Source organism: Erinaceus europaeus, chromosome 11, assembly GCF_950295315.1.
Source record: "Erinaceus europaeus chromosome 11, mEriEur2.1, whole genome shotgun sequence".
Taxonomy (NCBI): Eukaryota; Metazoa; Chordata; class Mammalia; order Eulipotyphla; family Erinaceidae; genus Erinaceus; species Erinaceus europaeus.
In genome coordinates, this window is record NC_080172.1 from 12,575,597 (window position 1) to 12,598,989 (window position 23,393).

A 23,393-nucleotide genomic window follows, 5' to 3' on the forward strand; every position below is an offset into this window, starting at 1 on the left:
GGACTTTGGTGAAGCAGAGCTCCAGGACACATTGGTGGGGTTGTCTGTCCAGGGAAGTCTGGTCAGCATCATGCTAGCATCTTGAACCTGGTGGCTGAAAAGAGAGTTAACATACAAAGCCAAACAAATTCTTGATCAATCATGAACTTAAAGGCTGGAATAGTGCAGATGAAGAGTTGGGGGGTCCTCCATCTTGTAGATAGCTAGTAGGCATATTTTAGTTATATTCCAAAGGGCCTGTGGCTATACTAGTTGTTTTTTTTTGTTGTTGTTGTCTTTTTTTCCCCTGTGCCTGAAATCTGATATACAGGTGGATCCTAGTTATTGTCTGGGGAGATGATGTCATGGCTGGAAAAGGAACAGAAAGCTGGATCAGGGAAGAGAGTAGCTCCCTAATATGGGAAAGAGGTATAAATATTGTTGACTGTAAACCCCATCTATTTGATTTGGTCTGGGGCCCACATTCAGCTTAGGAGCCTATGGTGGCCTTTGCATCCCTGTAGATCTGAGCTCACATCCTGTGGTCATGAGTAGGAACATTCCAAGCTGCCCCAATATTGACCCATCTTCCTCAGGTATAACATAGAGTATGTTGTCCATCCTTCCTTTGGAAGATGGAACATTCTCTACCGTTGTTTATTTTATTTTTTAATTGTCATCAGAGTTACTGCTGAGACTTAGTGTTAGTCCACTACTTCTGGAGCTCATTTTTCTTCCTTTTTTCTTTTTTGATCAGACAGAGAAATTGAGAGGAGAGAGAGAGGGGAGGTAGAGATAGAGAGAGAGAGAAAAAATACTCAGAACTTAATGAATTTCAGATGATCTGTCAACTCTATGCTGTTAATGACAAGATTAAATTGAGGCTACACTTTCCCAAGTGCTTCTCATTTGTAGGGCAGTACTAACAGCTCATCTCACATTATCTAATTTTATTTCTGCAGCAGCCTGGAGTGGGACATTATTTCCAACCTAAAGGAGAAACTTAGGCTAAAAGATGATTTAAAAATTTGTCAAGTTCTGCATCTAATAATAGGAAAATGAGGATCCATAGGCAAATTCATGGGACCAGGAAGGTACTGTTCCTTCTGCCGTGGTGAGGAAAGTCAAATATGGAAAAGTGTAAAATTCAGGAAAGTCACAGCAAATGAGATACTGATCTGAATGAGATGTTGAATATTTAGGACAGAACAATTTCTCATGGATAACAATTTCTGGTGGCTTCTATATTGAGACTTCCACTAGAAAAGAGAAGAGAAAAAGAAAACAGAAATAAAAACAATAAGAAAAATAGCATTTCTCAGCTCTGGTTTATGGTGGTTCCAAGCATTGAACCTGAGACTTCTGGTGTCTCAGGTATGAAAGTTTGTTGCATAACCCACTACTTTGTTTCCCCAGTCCTACAGGCTTCCTTTTCTTGAGAAGAGTGAGCTGACATTTGGCCTCTAAAATATATTGACCCAGGATCATAATGGAGTGCAGAAGGTGAAGGGTCTGGCTTCTGTATTGCTTCTCCACTGAACATGGGCATTGGCAGGTCAATCCATACTCCCAGCCTGTCTCTCACTTTCCCTAGTAGGGCAGGGCTCTGGGGAGGTAGGGTTCCAGGACACATTGGCTGAGTCACATAGTTTATATTTGATGTCATTGGAAAAATGCAATGTGATTATAATGAGTATATATTACTATGTGTCTAACACATATTAGGTTCCCAATAATTTGCTGAATGAATAATCAACAGACAGGAACCAAACCAAAGATCATTTTCCTGCAGTAACTTTAAACTAAGCCAGGCTCCATCTAAAGTTTACCACTTAACTCTTGTAGAATGGCTGAATTTCCACAGATGCAGGCTGGCTAAAAAAAGTATAACTTGCTACAATTTTTAAATTAAACTACTGACCTTGGAAAAAGTAATTATATTATAGTTTGAAATTGTGTGATTACAAATTACTATAGTTTGGTTCAATTTTCAATAAATATGTTCTTTTGGCTTAGATAAATATTTGTAAATATAGTTTTTGACTTTTAATTTTAGAATATAGGTTGAAAATATTATGTAAAAATTAATATTTTAAATAAATTATCCCTTAAGTGCATTTTCTTTTTTTTAATCTTTTTTAAAACTTTATTTATTTATTTATTTATTATTGGATAGAGACAGAAAGAAATTGAGGGTAAGGGGAGATAGAGATGGAGAGAGACAGAGAGACACCTGCAACCCTGCCCACCACTTGTGAAGCTTTCCCCCTGCAGGTAGGGACCAGGGGCTTGAACACAGGTCCTTGTGCACTGTAGTATGTGCACGTAAGCAGGTGCGCCACCACCTGGCCCCTTAAGTGCATTTTCTAAACTCATCCTGTAGGTTGGGAATATTCTCATTATCCCTGAGTATGCTCTTCTTGTGAAACTCAATGTGAACCATGGGTTTTATTTTATTTTTTAAAATTTATTTTTATTATTGAATTTATTTTTGATATTTTAAAATAAAAATATTTATTTTAAAATAAATAAGTAAAATTTATTTATTGGACAGAGACAGCCAAAAATCAAGAGGGGAAGAGGTGATAGAGAGAGAGAGAAAGAGAGACACCTGCAATGCAACTCTGCTTCACCACTTGCAAAGCTTTCCCCCTGCAGGTGGGAACAAGGGGTTCAAACCCAGGCCCTTATGCATTGTGACATATGTTCTCAGCTAGGTACACCACCACCCAGCCCTGAACCATGGGTTTTCCATGAAGGTCAGTACTAGTCTAGTCACTCACAGACATTTTACATGTAAAATATGCGCTGTGTACGCTTAATCCACTGGACTGCCACCCAGCCCCCCTTCTTCCTCCCTTCCTCCCTTCCTCCCTTCCTTCCTTCCTTCCTTCCTTCCTTCCTTCCTTCCTTCCTCCCTCCCTCCCTCCCTTCCTCCCTCCCTTCCTTTCTTTCTTTCTTTTCTCCCTAATTTTTATTAGATAGGGCAGGAAAAAGTTGAGAGAAGACTGGAAGGGAAATTTAGGCACCTGCAGACATGCTTCACCGCTAGTGCAGTGTTCTTCTGCAAGTGGGGAGTTGGGGCTCAAACCTGTGTCCTTGCTCATGATGATCCGTGCGCTAAACCAGGTGTGCCACCACTAGGCCCCCTCTGAGGTCACTTTTTGTAATGATGCCCATCTTCTACTCTGAAATAGCTGAAATTACTCCCACCATCTTTATTCTTTTGAAAAGGATTACCTCTAAGACCTAGGGAGATTGTTAGAACTCCTGACAATCTCCCTGCCAAGTAAAATGGATTATTAAAAAAAATTGACATTTCAGTTGCCATTATGATGTTTTATTTTGGCAGAAGAAATAAAAAAGATAACAACGACTATTCCCACTAATTTTCGATTGCTGCTGTCTGTGTGTGTCAACTTCGATTATTCACCTTTATTTTACACCGAATATAACAAAAAGTACTTAAGATGTGGTCATTTGTGTAAGTCAGCTGCATTCTACAAATGAGAAGTAAAAGTGTTTGAACTAAGTCCTTATTTTGTGTTTAACTACATAAGTTTCTATATAACACAAACACAAACTTGTGAAGGGATAACAAACGAATACTCATCCCAGTTTTTAAAACATTCACAATTACCATGTAAGAGGTTCACTAGGCAGTTAGAATAAGTTAAAGATGCTTGAGAAAGTATTGCAATACTATCAGAACTTCACTGATTATCAAAATATAATGACTCTGTTGAGCTGATCCTGACATTTGCTTTCCAGTTTTACCAAAAATAGTCTTGACTGATGCCGTGACACACTTTTCAATTTGATTGTTAGCTCAAGGTCCTTTGCAACATGTAAATCAGGCTGACCAGTGGATCGACATTCCTGCTCTTATTCACACGTCTTCATTACCTTTTCAAGTCTGAACAAGTTACTCAGAGACATTGAGAGGAGTTGGTTCTTTTTTTATTATTATTCCCCTTTTTAAAATTGTTGTAGTTATTATTGTTGTTGTTATTGATGTCATCGTTGTTGGATAGGACAGAGAGAAATGGAGAGAGTAGGGGAGACAGAGAGGGAGAGAAAGAAAGACACCTGCAGACCTGCTTCACCGCCTGTGAAGCGACTCCCCTGCAGGTGGGGAGCAGGGGGCTTGAACCCAGATCCTCACGCCAGTCTTTGTGCTTTGCACCTAGGAGAGGAGTTGGCTCTTTTTACAAGATTCTATCTTTTAGCTTTGCAGAGCTTCGGATGAGGAGTGTACCTCTGTACCTTTTGCATGTCTGTAAACTAAAGTTACTGATTGCAGTATGAGAAACTGTTGACAATGACTTGGACAACATTCAGTCCAGATTCCCCAGTTTGAAAGATGTGCATCACTGGTATGCGTATAATATAATTTCAGGATCTATATGCATATTGAATGACATCTGAGAAAATTAGCTTCATTTAAATTTTTTGGAGACTTCTCATTATATAAAAACAAAAGCCTCAGAACTGGTGTTAACAAAGAATTATTTAACACATTCATCTTCCTTTTTAACAAATAGGAGACAAGCCTTAGGCTCACAGTCCTTAGCAGACAACCAGGTGCAACCGGAATTTAATAATACTGTATGTTTTTCATTAAATTAATTTTTCAAATTGCTATTTATTTAGAGCAGGGACATAAAACCTTCTTTTAAAACATTTTTATTTCAGTTGAAAAAAAAATTTAAGTTTATTTAAAGAAAAAAAATCATACATAGAATACAGAAAATGTTTTATAATATCTGTAAGCTCTGATATAATCATCATCACAAAATGGTGGAAAGATTAACAACAACGGAGACCCAGGCCCCTCACTACATAGGCAGGAAACTAAGTCTCAAGAATGCAGGGAATTAAAAGGTCAAGGTTTGGATCCACAGTCCTCACATTCTTATTTTAATCATCTCAAATAAATGACAGATTTGAATCATTTTCTTTGAAATGTCTCTCTTTTTCTAAGATTTTATTTTTTATGAGAAAGATAGGAGGAGAGAGAAAGAACCAGACATCACTCTAGCACATATGCTGCCGGGGATCGAACTCGGGATCTCATGCTTGAGAGTCCAAAACTTTATCACTTCACCACTTCCCAGACCATTTCTTTCTTTCTTTCTTTTATTTTTTTTTTTAATTTTTAAAATTTTATTTTACAGGAAAGAGAAATTGAGAGGAGAAGACAGAGGGGGAGACAGAGAGACACCAGCATCACTGCTTTATCACTCATGAAGCTTCCCTTGAAGGCAAGGATTGGATGGCTTGAATAGCCACATGGCTTGAATAGCCACATGTACATTTATTACAATTGCCTCTTTCAAGTGTTTGTAGTCTCTCCTTTGACAAGCTTAGACTTTGTCCCAGTTGTTAAAGCCTTGAAGGCCATTTGTTATATCCAAGCCAGTATTAGATTTATAGAGTTCAGCCTGAGCTAGAAATAAAATAGATCTAGGCTTTTAGTGGGATATAAGTTAAGCTCCATTTTTGCATTTACTTGTTTTATAATTATAGTAAAGGTTGTTATAGGGACAACAAACACACACACACACACACACATATATATATATGTAAAATTTTTTCCAGAATATCTCTTGGCCAATTGTATACAATATTTCTTTTTTTTTATAATTTTTATTTATAAAAAGGAAACACTGACAAAAACCATAGGATAAGAGGGGTACAACTCCACACAATTCCCACCACCAGAACTCTGTATCCCATTCCCTCCCCTGATAGCTTTCCTGTTCTTTATCCCTCTGGGAATATGGACCCAGTGTCATTATGAGGTGCAAAAGGTGGAAGGTTTGGCTTCTGGAATTGCTTCCCCGCTGAACATGGGCGTTGGCAGGTTGATCCATACTCCTAGCCTGTCTCTCTCTTTCCTAGTGGGGCTGGGTTCTGGGGAAGCGGGGCTCCAGGACATATTGGTGGGGTTGTCTGCCCAGGGAAGTCCGGTTGGCATCATGTTAGCATCTGGAATCCGATGGCTGAAAAAAAGAGTTAATATATAGAGCCAAAAAAATGTTGACTAGTCATGAACCTAAAGGCTGGTAAAGTTCATATGATGAGTTGGGGGGGGGGGATCTCTGTTTTGTAGTTAGTAGTCCTATTTTAATTATATTCCAAAGAGCTGATGACTATACTAGTTTTTTTTTTTTTTTTCCTTAGCCTGACATCTGATATGCAGGTGGATCCTAGTTATTGTCTAGGGATAGGATGTCATGGCTGTAAAAAGGACCAGAAAGCTGGATCAGGGAAGAGAGTACCTCTCAGATATGGGAAAGGTATATAAATATTGTTCACTATAAAACCCATTGATTTGATCCAATTTCTTTTTCAAAGATTGGCAAGGGGTGGCAAAAATGTTGATACTCTGCTGGATGAGATTAAAGATGAAAGTGTAAACTTTTTTTTATTAGTGATTTAATACTGGTTTACAAAATTACAAGATAGCAGGTATACAACTCTGCACCATCCCCACCACCAGAGTTCTGGGTCCTCAACCCCTCCGTTGTCAGCCACAGCAGTTCTCCCAAGGTTACAGATATGGGTCAGCTATTATTTCTACAACTATCTTTTTATATTTGTGTATATCCTTCCTCCTTTTTTTTTTTTTAAAGGTCTTATCTTCTTGGAAGAGTAAATTTTTATTTCTTGTATAGTTGAATAGCTATCATGTATGAGGGAAGTGAAGTAGGGGCAGGAGAAGATATCTAGTTAAGTAATTAATACTTAGTTGAAGAATTTATGCTGTCTACTTTAGTCCATTCTATTATACTTCTAAATTTATTAGGTCTAAATCTAATCACAAAGGACTATGAGGCACTTCTAATTTAAAAGGTCGAAAATTGTGGGGGAGTCGGGCAGTAGCATAGCAGGTTAAGCACATGTGGCAAAAAGCACAGGGACCGGCATAAAGATCCTGGTGGAGCCCCAGGCTTCCCACCTGCAGGGGAGTCGCTTCACAGGTGGTGAAGCAGGTCTGCAGGTGTCTATCTTTCTCTCCCCCCTCTGTCTTCCCCTCTTCTCTCCATTTCTTTCTGTCTTTCCAACAATGACGACATCAATAACAATAACAATAATAACTACAACAATAAAAAGACAAGGGCAACAAAAGGGGAAATAAATAAATATTTTTAAAAAATCTTTAAAAGGGGGCCAGGTGGTGGCGCACCTGGTTGAGCACACATGTTACAGTGCGCAAGGACCCAGGTTCGAGCCCCTAGCCCCCACCTGCAGGGGGAAAGCTTTACAAGTGGTGAAGCAGTGCTGCAGGCGTCTCTCTGTCTCTCACCTTCTCTGTCACCCCCTTCCCTCTCAATTTCTGACTTTCTCTATCCAGCAAATAAAGATAAAAAAAAAAATTAAAAAAAAAAACTTTAAAAGGTAGAATTGTCCGTAACTTATGGAGATGTGAACACACATTAATGAAGGATGCACAAGCCAAAATGGAAAGGGTAGTGCCTCTTGTGCTAGCAAAGATCTCACTGGGCAAAAGAATTTGGGAGCTTGGCATCTCAGGAGGTAATTCCTAGCAAACAGATAGTGGCAGCATGACTTTTCATAGTGGCATAGGTGGTGTCAATGTAGTTCAGACCAAGAGAGGCAGTATAAAGGGGTAAGAGCTTAAAATGACAATTTATAATTATTATTATAACCAAATTAGATAGCTTATTTTTCTTTGATAACCTGATGGTTAGAATTAGCTCTACCATACTTGACTTTAGCAAACTTCATGCATTTTAGGATATCTGCTTATGACAATGTCTTAGACACTCACAGGACTAAATGAGTTTTTTTTTCCTATCAGGCCTGAAGTTACAAGTAATTTATTAACATATATTTATTTTAAAGAAAAATTGCTTCAACAACTTAAGCCCAGTATCAGAATTTAATCAGCATACAGATTTGACATATTAAATATTTAGACTATACAAATTATACTCAGTATTAAAATCTAAGCAGTTTAAAAACAATATTAAATCTTTCTTTACCGACATACTGACTTGTGATTTGTGAAATTATCAGCTAATGGTTCTACACGACTCCCAACACCAAAGTTCTGTCGCCTGACCTTCCTACTCCCCAGTTATAACCCCTTGTTGGTATGCTTTTAAAAACCTCTTCTGTTTCATTTGGTTAAATCCCCCCTGCTTAACACTATTCTATTTTCATAACCACTTCATTCTATTTACATAACCACTGTTAACAAGCACCACCCTCCCTCCAGGGCATTGGTTCAATCCCCACTGGTTCATGATATGTTTTTGCTCTGCCCCCTCTCCTTGTCACACTCTGATTTTCACCAGTCACTTTTCTCTCCACCCTCTCTATGTTACATCCTGTTCACGCCCTACTTGGGAAGTATATATAAAGACAACATTGTTCGTTTTAGTTGTTAGTTTAGTCTAGCTTGGTATAGATTGCGCTGCGTCCTGCATGAGTAAAGAGATACTGCGTACAGCTCAACCATGAGTCCCTGGTCGTCTGTCTCCCGTCATTGAAGCTCAGCCCGACAACCCCTATATTCCCACAGTTCCCCCACAGTCTTAGATATGCGCAGATTTTTTTTCAAGCTCATGTGTTCAATTCTTTATATTCCATGTATGAGTGAAATTCTGAGGTAGTTGCCCACCTCCGTATTTATTTTGCTAAGCATAATCTCCTTCTGTTCCATCCATGTTATCCCAAAGGGCACAATATCATCTTTTTTTATTGCTGAGAAGTGCTACATTGAGTATATGCGCTGCAACCTCTTTATCCAGTCATCTGTTGATGGGCATTTTGGCTGCTCTCATCTTCTGGCTATTGTGCATAATAGAGCTATGGACATGGCGGTGCATATATCCCTTGGAATTAGTGTTTTCATGTCTTTTGGATAAATGCCTAGGAGTGGGATTGCTGGATCATCGGTCATTTCCATTTGAATTTGTTTAAGGATTCTCTAGTGCTATTCTCCATAATGGCTTCACTATTTTGTATTTGCACCAGCACTGCAATACGGTTCTTCTCTCTCCACACCCTCTCCAACACTTACCCCTTCCTGCTTTGTTGCTGAAGGCCATCCTCACAGGTATGAGGTGGAATTGCAAAGTGGTTTTAATTTACATTTCTTAAAAAAATTTTTTTGTTATCTTTATTTGTTGTATAGAGACAGCCAGAAATTGAGAGGGATGGGGATGATAGAGAGGGGGAGAGAGAGAGAGAGAGAGAGAGAGAGACCTACAGCCCTGCTTCACCACTTGCAAAGCTTTCCCCTTGCAGGTAGGGATGGGGGCTCAAACTCAGGTCCTTTCACACTGGAATGTGTGCACTCAACCAGGTGCGCCATCACCTGGCCCCTGCATTTCTCTAATGATGAGTCAAGTGTGTATTTCCACATAGATCCTTGGGCCATATGTATCTCTTCTTTAAAGAACTGTGTATTCATATCTTCTGCCCACTTTTTAATTGGTTTGTTCTTTTTCTTTTTGTTGAACTATATGAGCTATTTATAGATGTTGGATAACAACTGCTTGTTAGGTGTGTGGTTCCTATTTCCTGGCTTGCTTGTTTATCCTCATGGAATTGTCTTTTAATGTGCAGAAGCTTTTTAATTTGATACAGTCTAATTTATTTAATCTTGCTTTAGTTTCTCTTGCCAATAGCTTGAGTCTCCAAATACATCTTTGATGTTAAGGTCCTGAGGTATTTCACCAATATGTTATTCAATGTATTTTATAGACTAAAGCCTGTGTCTTCATGCCTATGAAGACTGACATAATAAGGTTGCTGAAGAGAAGCTGTACATATTAAGAAAATTAAGCCAGAGTTTTGAGATACAAGTTAGTTATTAAGAAGGAAGGTTGTGGAAAAATTCCGTTTTGTCTGATGTATAGTTCTTCTTCTAGCGTTTGCCCTTCTTCCATAGCCAGTCAACAGCATCAGGTTGAGCCTGATGTAAAGTTTCGAGACCTCCTTTGAATCTGGAGAGGTGGCAGTCGTTGACTATGTGGGTCATAGTCTGTCTGTAGCCGCAGGGGCAGTTCGGGTCATCTCTGGCTCCCCAGCGATGGAACATAGCGGCGCACCGGCCATGGCCTGTTCGATAGCGATTGAGGAGGGCCCAATCATAACGTGCTAGGTCAAAGCCGGGTTGACGCTCGCAGGGGTCTGTGATGAGGTGTTTGTTCTTTACCTCAGCTGACTGCCAACTCTGTTTCCAAGAGTCTGGGGCAGAGAAGTTCAGTGTAGGTGTAGGGGACCAGATTGGGTGACGAGACGTCAAGCGTTGGACAGGGTGGGCGAAGATATCCGCGTAGATTGGCAGGTCCGGTCGAGCATAGACGTGGGAAATGAACTTAGATGATGTTGCATCCCGATGAATATCTGGCGAGGCGATGTTGCTAAGAACTGGCAGCCATGGAACCGGAGTGGAACGGATGGTTCCAGAAATTATCCTCATGGAGGAATAAATTTGGAATCGACCAAGTGGACATGGGGGCTACGGAACCATACTGGGGCACAGTATTCTGCAGTGGAATAGCATAATGCCAGAGATGATGATCGTAGTGTGGAAGCACTCACGCCCCATGAGGAGCTGGCCAGTCTTGCAATGATGTGATTCCTCGCGCCCACCTTTGCTGCAGTTTTTATGAGATGTTTGTGAAATGACAGAGTGCGATCGAGAGTAACGCCAAGATAGACTGGCTGGGCTTCATGCCGGATTCTCGGATCGCCAAGCTGTACATTAAGCTCACGCGAGGCCGAGGCATGGTGTAGATGGAAAACAGATGATACCGTGTTTGCAGTGCTAGGGATTAGTCGCCATTTTTTACAGTAATCAGATATCAGAGACATGTCTTTCATGAGTGTTTCCTCGAGGATGCCTGAGTTGCACAGCAGATGTCATCGGCGTAGATGAACTTCCTTGAAGAAGTTTCTGGGAGGTCATTGATGTAAATATTAAATAGCGTAGGAGCCAGAACAGAGCCCTGGGGGAGGCCACTTGAGACAAGTCTCCATCTGCTAGACTTGTCACCCAGATGAACCCGGAATCTTCTGTTTTGGAGAAGAAACGATATAGTGTTGGCCACCCATGGAGGCAGGCATCTTGAGATCTTGACTAGGAGACCACGGTGCCAGACCGTGTCATAGGCTGCTGTGAGATACATTTCATCTCTCATTCACTAGAGTTTCTTTTCGATTTGGTGATGGTTACTTTTGTTATGCAAAAGCTTTTCAGGTTGATGTATTTATGTTGGTTTATTTTTGCTTCCCTGCCTTTTGTCATCACTGAAATTTCACCTCTCCAGGCAGACTTTTTCAGAAAAGCAGAGAGAAAGAGAGAGATATCATAGTACTGAAGCTTCCTTCAGTGTAATGGGGGCCCAGTAGGATCTCAGGTGACAGGGGAAGTACCTTTTCCAAATAAATCATTCCGGTGGCCCTGCTTTTGTTTACTTTTAATGACAAAGGAAATACCAGCACATAATCTTGGCATATATGGTACTAGGAATTAAATTTGAGGCCTCACACATGCAAAGCCCTGTGCTCCTGTCTCTCTCTCTCTCTCCCTTTCTGTCTCCCCTTTCCTCTCAATTTCTGGCTGTCTCTATCAAATAAATAAAGATAATAAAGAGGAAAAAAAAAAAGAAGAAGACCAAGGATTAAAAGTTTGTAATGAATGAGGACCTTAGGAGTGTTTCAACTAGTATTTGTCATTTCAATGTCCATAAACACCTGAATTTTTCTAAAACAGTGCTGCCTATGAAGATTTTTTTTTTTTTTTTTTTTTTTTTTTTTTTTTTTACCAGAGCAATGCTCCACTCTGGTTTACTCAGGGGATTAAACCTGGGATTTTGGAGCCTCAGGCAGAAAAGTCTCTTTGCATAATCACTATGCCATCAACCTCATCCTGGAACATTTCTTTTTTCACTAAAGCTCTGGTTTATGGTGGTGTTAGGGATTGAACCTAGGAGCTCAGAGCCTGAGGCATGAAAATCAGTGGGATAAATGCTAAGCAGTCTCCCTGTCCTTAAAAGCTTGTTTTTAAATTCTCCAGCATCACATTACAGGATACTAATATAAAGTTGCCTGTAGTTGGTTAATTAGTTGGCCTAAACGATAGGATTGAGAGGTATTTAATTCATATAAAATCATGCATGTGAGGCAGGAAAGTGATAATATGAAGGTGTAGACTAGTGCTCTTTTACAAACAGATTATACTGGGTATTGAAGTTATCACAGAAGGGTCCTCCATATGAGGAGGCATTCTGGCACGATGTGAGGTTACCCTAAATCTTTACAAAGCAAAATTTTGCGTTTAACTCCCCTTGTAATTCTACATTTAGAATATCAACTGTCACTGTACAGTAACCTGCTTCTATAAACTGGACTCTCAGGTACTAAGGAAAGAAAAACTGAAAACGAGGAGTGTTTGGAAGAAAGAAAAAGAGAGAATGAGAGAAACATGGAAGATGAAAGAGAAACAGGAGGCTATAATTTCTTCCCTTCAGGTATTATCATTGCTAGATACTGAAGACTATGTCAATGTTGTAGGAAGGCAAGTCTGAAGACTATGAATCATCCTTATGTTTGAAAGATACTGTATTGGGTGGGGGGTAGATAGCATAATGGTTATGCAAAGAGACTCTCATGCCTGAGGCTTTGAAGTCCCAGGTTCAACCCCCCCTCCCCCTCTTCCCCCCACATAAACTGCTAAGTGCTCTGGTAGAAAAGTGGGGGAGGGGAGAGAGAGAAAGAGATACAGAGACAGAGACTGTAGCAGTGAAAATGCTTAAAATTTGAGATTAAGAGAATTTTATGCCAATGGAAATTGTACTACATATAGTCCTTGTAAACTTTCTCCTTTAGAACACAGAACTTTTTAAAATTTATTTTTTATTAGTGATTTAATACTGATTTTCAAAATTGTAAGATAACAGGGGTATGATTCTATACAGAGTTCTGTGCCCCCATCTTTTCCACTGGAAACTGCAGTAGATCTCCCAAGGTCACCAATATGGATTGATTCTATATGTATTTTTTTTCAACTGTCCTATCTTAACTTACTTCCTAAGTCATCCGTACACCTATTACTACTTCCGGGTGTCTTTCTCTTTTTCCTCTTTCTCTCTCAAATAAGAGAAATGATGCCTGGCTTCCTCTGGTGTTTTCCAGATTTGTTCCCCTTTCATTGGTAGTATACAAACAATATTTTTGGTGACAAATATTTGAGGTCTTGGTGGAATGGAGGTATAGTGCCCTTCAGTTTACTTCCCCTATCATTTTCCTCTCTGGGAATATGGACCTGCTGGGAAATTGTGCAGATGCAGTCACATCTGCCATATTGTCCCCTCAGGCTATTGCTAGTTCCCTCAGAGAGCCTGTCCCACCATGTTGTGCCCTCAGGGCATTGTCAATTCCCCCAGATAGTTGTAGTGCTTTGGTTACTCCTCCCCCTTTCCATTCCCATGAGAGTTATTATCCTACCCTGGAGTGCTATGGTTACTCCTCCCCCTTCCCATTCCCAAGAGAGCTATTCCCATGAAAGCCCTTCTTCTTCCTCCCCTCCCTCTCTTGCCCGCTTTTCACCTCGGTCCCTGCTCCAATGCTCCAATAAAGGACTGTGTTCCCTTTCTGCTCCAAACCTCCTTTTTCTGCATCCTGCTGCCACCGCAGCAAGCAACATGGACCAACATTTTTTTTTTTTTTTTTGGGGGGGGCGGTTGCACAAGATGGGAGTTTTGGCTTTTATAGTTGCTTCTCTGCAGGACATGGGTACTGGCAGATCAATCCATACCCCCACCTGGACATACTTTTTTTTTTTCCTCATAGCTTACAAGATTAGTAAATCTTTAGTAGACTAGATACTTCATGGTTTCACAGAGATGGATATCTAAGAATATGACTAACAAGAACAACAACAAAAAGACACTGATTCTTAGGTGACATAGCTAAAGTTAAAAAAAAAGTCCACTGTCTACTCCTCCTAGTCTAATCATATCCATCAAAGTAATCCATATAAATTAGTGCTCTTGTTTCTAAGACAGTAAAAAGGTAACATCTTATTTTACTTAGTATTGTGAATAAAGTGTTAGCTAATACCCAGAGAAGATGGTCATTGCTACTGACAATTGATAGAACTACATAATAGAAAAATCATCCACAGGTCAAATGTGGGATTTTCATTCAACTTCAAGAATTCTTGGATCACATTTTGAGAGCCATTACTCATTTGAACTTTATATCAGATCATCTGGATAGTAAATGTTTGGGGTGTAAAGCTGGCAAGTTCATGATTAAAGTCAGAGATAGAAACCAGAGGGGTACAATTTTCCAGAAAACTTTAGAAAAGCCTCAGGTTATAGTGTTCACATTTTACTCACTGGGTTGTCTGGGAATGATCTTTCATCAGAATAGGTTTGTTTTTCATATGAAGTTGCATTTTTTTCATCTATGATATTCAGTATTCCAACCATATAAGCACACTTTTTATCAGAGAAGCTTAATCAATTTTTGGTTTACTTTTTCTGAAGCCTAAAATAGGATTGGGTTTTTGATTACTTTAACTAGTAAATAAATATATAATACAGGAAAATCCACCTCATTTTAATTTATGATTAGCCTCAAAGAGAGCATACTTCAGTCTTTATCTCTAATTTCCCTTCTTGTTCTTTCTTTTCTTTTTTTCTTCCTTCCTTTCTTCTTCCTCTCCTTCTCCTCCTCCTTTTCTTCCCCTTCTCCCCCCTTCCCTCTTCCTTCTATTCCTTCTTCTTTTCCAGAACACTATTGAACTCTGGTTTATGATGCTTTTGGAGACTGAACCTGGGACCTTTGGTGCTTTATTCATTAAAGGCTTTCCAGCATAACCTTTGTGCCATCTTCCCAGACCTCTAGCCTTAATTTTCATCCCCACAGCATGCTTATGTCACATACATGGTTTACACATATATGCCCTCTCCAATTATGGCATAGAGTATAGAAGTTCATCATTCTACTTGACATCAACTAAAATTTGGATATTGAAAACATTAAACAAACAGAAATCGCTAAGGCTTTTACTTCAACCAAACACCCAGTAAGAAAGATGAATTTACTTTGGAAACCAGAGATGATGTGGATTCAAACTCCTATCTGGCAGAGATTTATATCATGATTAAGGTGCAAAATGAAAAAGGGGTGGTCTGGGAGATGGTGAGGTGGATAAAGCATTGAACTCTCAAGCATAAAGTCCTGAGTTCAATCCCTGTCAGCACATGTGCCAGAGTGAAGTCTCTCTCTCTCCTCCATCTTCCTCACTAATAATTGAATACAGTCTTTTAAAAAAAGAAGAAGAAAAATGAAAAAGGGGGGCTAAGCAGTGACTCACTCAGTAGATCACAAGCGTTAACATGTGCAAGGACCAGGCCTCAAGCCTGATCCCCTTTTGTAGGGGGAAAGCTTTAGAAACAATAAAGCAGGATTGTAGATTTTTCTCTTTCTCCCTCTCTCTCTTCCCCTCTACTCTCAATTTCCTTCTGTTCTATCAAATAAAAAATTAAAATATTTTCAATTTAATTTAGAATGATGTAAAAAGAAGAACCAGTATAGCAATGTATATGAATCTTTTCCCTCTGCAGGTGGGGACCAGGGGCTTGAACCTGGGTTCTTGAGCACTGTGATGTGACCACTTAACCAGGTATGCCACTGTCTAGCCCTCTGAGACATTATTTCAAATGCTTATGTGCATTGATTTAATTCATCATCATCTTTTCCAATCATGTTTATGTTCAGCTTCAGCTTCGAAGTATAGCATCTGCTTCTTTCTTTGAAATGCTTCCAAGTTAACTGACATTTTTTATTTATTTATTGGGGGATTAATGGTTTCTAGTTGACAGTAAAATACAATACTTTGTACATGCATAACATTTCCCAGTTTTCCATATAACCATTCAACCCCCACTGGGTCCTCCTCTGCCATCAGATTCCAGGACTTGAACCCTCCCCCCACCCCAGAGTCTTTGACTTTGGTGCAATACAGCATTTTTGTTAGTAGAAATAATGTTTATAGTGGCCAGAAACAATAGCTAGAATATAGGAGTCTTTTGTGATTTGTAAACTGGGTCTCAGAGATGTGTCCCTTGGGTTGTGTTTTAGCTTTTTGAACAAAGCCATAGGTTTGTTTATTTTAGCAAAGCACTGCTCAGCTCCCATTTATGGTGGTGCTGGGGACTGAACCTGGGATTTTGGTGCCTCAGGATGGACAGAGCTATTCAAACTACTAGTTTTGAGGTTCATCATGAGTTTGTCACATCTCTATAGTAATTATTACTATTCTGTATGTGAACTAATGTTAACTTTTTTATTTCTAAAAAATACATAATGCATGCCTAACCTGACTAGGAATTAAATCAGTGTTTATTAATATAAAATAATTGTTTATTTTTCAGGTCAGCTTATGGTACTTAGAAACATGCCTATAATTTTGCTGCACAGAAGTTTTATTTTTAAGAGTACAAAATCTTTTGGCTCCATCGAATATCTAATCAAAACATTATTGTGAAGTGGGTAAGAGCAAAAACTTGCAGAAGCTAGCTTCACTAATTATCTACATGACTTTTGGAAGTTGCTGAACCTTTTCAAGCCAGCTTCCTCATCTGTTAAATGGGGGATAATAATGGATCACATCTACTATTGTTGTGAGGACTGAATTGGTAAATATTTGTTAGGACAGATAAATACACACGTGTTTCCTCCAGCTAACATGGCATTTCACACAGGTAAACAGAAGTTCAAGAAGGAATAAAGTGAGGAGTAACTAATTTGAGGTGCAACCTAGTGGAATGAAGCCTTTGAAAATTCTATGCTGTGAATGGATAGTTTTTCTTTTTTTGGTTCACTCCAGGATCCAAAAATCTTATGGACAAATATTATGAGATATTCCTTATTTGGACATCTTTCTTATTAATACATGAAGAAGTTTTAATACTTAAAAGATAATGAAAAAGAAAGTTAAGAATAACAGTGCTGAAATCATTGCCACTAGCTTTGGCCTTCACTTGGATTTCCAGAAATTAATTTCTTTCTTTCTTTCTTTCTTTCTTTCTTTCTTTCTTTCTTTCTTTCTTTCTTTCTTTCTTTCTCTCTCTCTCTCTCCCTTCCTTCCTTCCTTTCTTTCTTTCTTTTTAATATTTTTTTAAAAAATTATCTTTATGTATTAGATGGAGACAGCCAGAAATCTAGAAGGAAGAGTGTGATAGAGAGGGAGAGAGACAGAGAGATATGTGCAGCACAGCTTCACCACTCGCAAAGCTTTTCCCCTGCAGGTGCGAACTGGTGGGGGAGGGGAGGCTTGAACCTGGGTCCTTGCACATGGCAACATGTGTACTCAACCAGGTGCTCTATGACCCCGCCCCAATTTCCAGAAATTTCTAGTCTCATAATTGATGTATTTATCATCTGACTCTTTTTACTTGTCCATATTTAGTTACTGGCTCATTTGCTCATTCTTTTTGTTCTCCCTGCCTTAGTCCTAACTGAATATTCATTATCTTTTGGGGACTGGGGAGATAGCTCAGCTCATCAAAGCACAAAACTTGCATACTTGTGGTCATAGAGTCCTCAGGTTCTATCCAGCACTGCCGTATCTAGGACTGAGTCGTGCTGTGGTTTCTCTCTCATTCTCTGTGCCCCTTTCCCTGTGTCATCAGGATGCCGGCCAGGCTTCCCTGGACTGAAGACCCCACCAATGTGTCCTGGAGCTCAACTTCCCCAGAGACCCACCCTACTAGGGAAAGAGAGAGGCAGACTGGGAGTATGGACCGACCAGTCAACGCCCGTGTTCAGCGGGGAAGCAGTTACAGAAGCCAGACCTTCCACCTTCTACAACCCACAATGACTCTGGGTCCATACTCCCAGAGGGATAGAGAAAGGGAAAGCTATCAGGGGAGGGGGTGGGATATGGAGAGAGTGGGTGGTGGGAATTGTGTGGAGTTGTACCCCTCCTACCCTATGGTTTTGTTAATTAATCCTTTCTTAAATAAAAATAAAATAAAATAAATTAAATATTTTTTTAAAATTCTTCTTTAATGCCTATTCCTAGTTGGTCTTCCTGATGTTCACCTAAATCCACTTTTTTCTAATATGAAAGTTTTTTTTTTTTTCCAAAAGAAATATAATCTTAGCAATGCCAGATCACTTGTTTACTTATATCCAGCTGTCCTAACAGCATCAGACACATCATGTTGCATTTAGAATGAATGACAAGCCTTTGCCCTGCTAGTTCTCAATGGTAGTAATCCTAGTTAATTCTTCTTCTTTTTTTTTTTTTGTTCCAGGGTTGTGGCTGGGGTTTAGTGGTACCTGAACTATGTTTCCACTCCTCCTGGCAGCCATTTCATCCCCATTGGATAGGACACAGAGAAATGGAGAGAGGAGGGGGAAGACAGAGAGGGAGAGAGAAAGACAAATACCTGCAGACCTGTTTCACCACTTGTGGGGTGACTCCCCTGCAGGTGGGGAGACAGGGGCTCTAACCAGGATCCTTGAGTGGATCCTTGCACTTTGTACAATGTGCACTTATCCCGGTGCACCACTGACCGGCCCCCTCCTAGTTGATTCTTCACTAGCACCTCGAAGTCAAATTAAAACAGAATGGTTTCTATGTACAACATACCAGCTTAAAGATATTGGCCTACGCTTGTTGCTTGAAGTCATAGGTTAGAAGAGAGAGCAGTGTACCTTTGGATCTGAACTGGTGACCTAGACATGAGTTCCAGCACCTGTCTAATGCCCTGGAGCTAGTCTAGTTTTTAGAGTGATTACTCACTGCTCATTTGAAAGCAGGCATTGGAAAGGAGAAAAAAGACAGACGATACCCTGAGCATCAATTCAGTCTAGTACCTGACCAACCATGCTCATTGAGAAGACTTGCTTTCTCACCTTTAAGCTTTAACAGAATGTCTTCTTCAGAAGAAACATTGTTTTTAAACAAGTCCACATTCAACTGAAAGAATTTTAGATAAAAGAAGGGAGAAGGATAAACTGGTGATTATTCCTTGTTCTTGTTTCTTGTTGTGGCCTTTTTTCTCATTGCAGTTCAGATAAAGTAGCATTAAAACAGAATGTGGAATGAGAGTGGAAAAGTCTGAATTAGGCTACGAAGTCAAGGTTTGGGTCCAAGATCTACACTTGGAAAAGCTATTTATCTATCTAGATTTTAATATACACATGAGAAGATAATATTTACCTTACAGAAATATTGTAAAGTTTAAATTTTAAGTGAGACTTTCATGAGTTGCTACCATAAGATTAGATATTATTACTGTATTTTTTGGTTAACAGTTAGTCTGATAATGTGGATCTGAACAATTAAAGACCCCAAATTTTATCTTTTACTAAACTAGACTGATGATTTCCTTGACACTTTCCTATTTTTTTCCCCATAGAAATAAAAAGCCTTCTTGTCTTCTGGGACATACTACATGCATCTAACGTGCTGAAACATTGAAATATAAGATATGTGAAATCAGCTTGTGCCTAAGGCACTCTGGGTTTACTTACTAGTTAGTGCCAGTCAAGTCTCTAGCCTTTGACTTTCTTTTCTGTGATATGGGGTGAGGGACTTTCACTTTGCAGAGTTGTGGACAGGACTAAGTGGTATTATATGAAAGTGACTAACAGCGAAGTCATGTTAATTTTACACAAATTTTCTATAGTTAAGTCTACAATAAACATACTGTAAGGCATCTTTTCTTATACCTTCATCTTTCATATTACTCTCTACCAATGGGTTTGCCCCTTGTTCACAGTTATTATAGTTGCTGAAGCATTATGCTCGATGGATGATAGATGCTGACAAGACTATTTCTTGAAAAATACATAATTTGGATTTAAACATTACTAAATAGTATAGTGGATTCAAAAGATATATCCTAATTGGACAGTCTTTAGAAACCAGAGTTATCTGGGGGAATGAACACTTTTTTTTTTTTTTCTTTCTCCAGAGAACTGCTCAGCTTTGATTTACAGTGCTGCCCAGGGGTTGAACCTAGGACTTTGGAGCCTCAAGTATAAAGGTCTCTCGCATAACCATTATGCTATCTCCTTGACTCCTGTTCACATTTATGGTTGCTGCCTTTGGGAAGCTTATGCCATAGTAAGAGTCATTTATTTAACCAATATACACATCTAACCAAATGCTGTGTTTGTAAGGTAATTGAGATGTGAAATTGACAACAACAACAAAAAAAAAGACAAGTTTTTTGAAGTCAAAAGAGAAGAGTGATGAGGAAGTGGGTGGAGAAGAGTCAAAATCTCTTGACTATATTCTGTGTCAGGAGTATTACCTTAGGCAATTTACACTCATAATTTTCATTAATCCTCAGAGCAACCATGAAAGAAAGATTGTAAAATGCTGACTAAATGGTTGGAAATAGTGGAGCTGGGCAGTGGTGCACCTGGTTGAGCACGCATGTTATCATGTATGAGGATTCATGTTCAAGTCCCTCGGCTTCACATGCGGGAAAGGTGAAAATTTCACGAGTGGTGAAGCAGTGCTGCAAGTTTCTCTCTCCCTCTCCCTCTCCCTCTCTCTCTCCCTGCTCCCCTCTTAGTTTCTCTTTCTCTCTCCCACTCTGTTTCCCTTCCTTTCTCATTTTTTTTCTGTTTTATCAAAATTTAACAATTACAATAAAAGTAATTGAAAATAGTTGTTAATCTCAGAAAAGTGAAATATCTTTGTCTAAGATCACACATAGAATGAATATTAGAGATGAGATTCCAGTCATTAAGGGAAAGTGGAATTCGTTTTGAAATAATAGCTACTTTTAATTTTTGTTGTTGCTCCAGAAGACACACAGAAGGTGAAAAGAAGAGAGTGACAGAGTTTCCAGAGGTTTACGCCTAGATCCTTGCACACAGTAAGATATGTGCTGAGCAGGGTGAACTATCTCCAAGCCCTTATAGTTGGTTTTTTTTTTTTTTTTTTTTTAGTATCTCACTGTCTTGGAAATCTTCTTATTTTATTTCCTGATTTTTTTTCCCCCTGGTAGACCCAACAATGAGTTCAGTTCTATAGTGTGAAAACCTCTGATCAGAGATCTTGCCATTTTTTCTGTGCACATAGCCAAGGGCTGATTTTCCTTTTAATGTGTGTATTTATGGCAAGGAGAAGTTACAGCGGTGGGAATTGTGTGGAGTTGTACCCCTCCTACCCTATGGTTTTGTTAATTAATCCTTTCTTTAATAAAAAATAAAAAAATAATAAAAAATAAAGAAGTTACAGCTATCTCAGATGTGCTAGTGTTTAATCATCAAATGAAAGGCAACCCATAAGGAACTAATATAATTGTAAAACTGCTTCACTGAATACAGCAAGCTGAAGACATGGAATTCGATTATTTTTCCTTTCACTTAATGTCTAGTAGTAGTTACTGCTCCTTATGTTAAACCCAATTCTACTCTCCCTTCGTGGTTGACATCTCATCTCTAACACTCACTGGATGTTCAGTTTTACGTTAAGATTGTTCGACTTCCCTGAAGTTAATAACTATTGTCAACCAGAAAGTCAGCATTTTACAATTTTTTCTTTTTTTTAATATTTATTTATTTTCCCTTTTGTTACCCTTGTTTTATTGTTGTTATTGATGTCGTCGTTGTTGGATAGGACAGAGAGAAATGAAGAGGAGGGGAAGACAGAGAGGGGGAGAGAAAGACAGACACCTGCAGACCTGCTTCACTGCTTGTGAAGCGACTCCCCTGTAGGTGGGGAAATGGATGCTCGAACCCTGGTCCTTGCGTTTTGCTCCATGTGCGCTTAACCTGCTGTGCTACTGCCCCACTCCCGAGCATTTTACAATTTAAACAATATTTTTTGAAAATGTTTATGTGACTATTAAGCATTTAACAAAATCACTGACCTATCGTAGGCTTTAATATATGTGAGAAACCATAAAAATAATAAGTACTGGTCTTATTAAGTACAATACTCATGCTTCTCCATGACTAGGGTGAACTTTTTGATACTGTCTGCCTATTACCTTTAGTTTGTGGCTTCTTGTTTTAATCCTAGGAATACTCACCCTGAGCTCTGACGGTGTCCTTCAAAAAGGCATCTGATGCACTGAAGAAACTGAAGATCAACTCACATCTTGGAGGAGGCAGCCAGGACTTACGAGTGCAGACACACTGATCAGCAAGGTATCTGAAGCAGAGATGCTGATTCCTCCTCTCAAGCTCGATGGATGGTTGCTGGTGCTGGCACTGGCGCTGCCTTGGAGCATTGAGAGATGTCATGCCGCCAATTCATAGCAAAGTCTTTATTGTTGAAACTCCTGCATAATGACATCTTTATTCATGTGAAAATGCAGGATGAATTTCAACTGTATGATACTGTTTATGTTCATCAAAAACATTATTTGTCTTTACAAAGTCTGATTTCAATGAACCGGCTATGTAATGGATATTAAATAAACATGGAATGTTACATGTTCATAATATTTGGTTTCTTGTTGAGATTTTGATGAACTACACTTTCAAGCGCTGTCAGTCCATCCTTATTTACAAATGCTTGCCTGGAGCACAGTGATGTAGTGACTTGCGTTTTATTTTAAGATAAGTCAACATTTCTGTTCTATGTTTAATGTAATACTGACTCAAAAAAATGTTATTTTAGGCCACATTTACATTTCTGTCTGTACTAGCAGGCATTACACTATTTTAACATAATGTGGTGAGCTATATAAACCAACAGCATTCTAATTCTGTTTTTAATGTATCTTTTCCAGGATAAATAATTTATAATGCACTAATAAAACTAAGGAGTTCATATTAAAAGACCTACTGAAATTGATCTATGGAAATTGACTATCTTAAAAGTAATTTAGTAAAATTATTTTGTATAAAATTGACTTTCTTATGTGAATTCTTGACAACAAATATAAAACAAAAAGAAGTTGAAAACTCCCTCTCTATCCTTCTACCAACCAAAGAGAACAAATTGAATACTTTTTAACTTTTATGATTTGAGGGGTTCCTTAGAAAAAGAAACCGGATAGATAGACAATGTTTTAGCTGCACGCACCAGGTTTTGACTACTTATTTAAAATACAAACATTTGTGAACGTACATCTAGTCCTTTGACATCTTTATTTTTTGTATTGTCTTCATTTACTTATTTATTTATTTATTGGATAGAGACAGCCAGAAGTCGAGAGGGAAGGGGTGATAGAGAGGGAGAGAAACAGAGAGGACACCTGCAGCTCTGCTTCACCACTCGTGAAGCTTTCTCCCTGCAGGTGGGGACTGGAGGCTCAGACCCAGGTCCTTATATACTGTAATATGTGCACTCAACCAGGTGCACCACCACCACCTGCCCCCTTTCACATCTTTAAAATGATATAGTTTTATTGTGGTTTGATATGTAAAATTGTTTT

The 23,393-nt window shown here is 39.0% G+C and overlaps 1 long non-coding RNA gene across 1 annotated transcript in view; it reads left to right on the forward strand.

Moving 5' to 3' along the window:
- The window catches only part of LOC132541299 (uncharacterized), a 50,032-nt gene extending 27,575 nt beyond the window's left edge, over positions 1–22,457 (forward strand). Inside the window, exons 2-3 of the long non-coding RNA XR_009552459.1 lie at positions 16,410–16,673; positions 22,031–22,457. This is a non-coding gene — a long non-coding RNA (uncharacterized LOC132541299). The remainder of the gene's footprint in view (positions 1–16,409; positions 16,674–22,030) is intronic.
- The last annotated feature ends 936 nt before the right edge of the window (positions 22,458–23,393 follow it).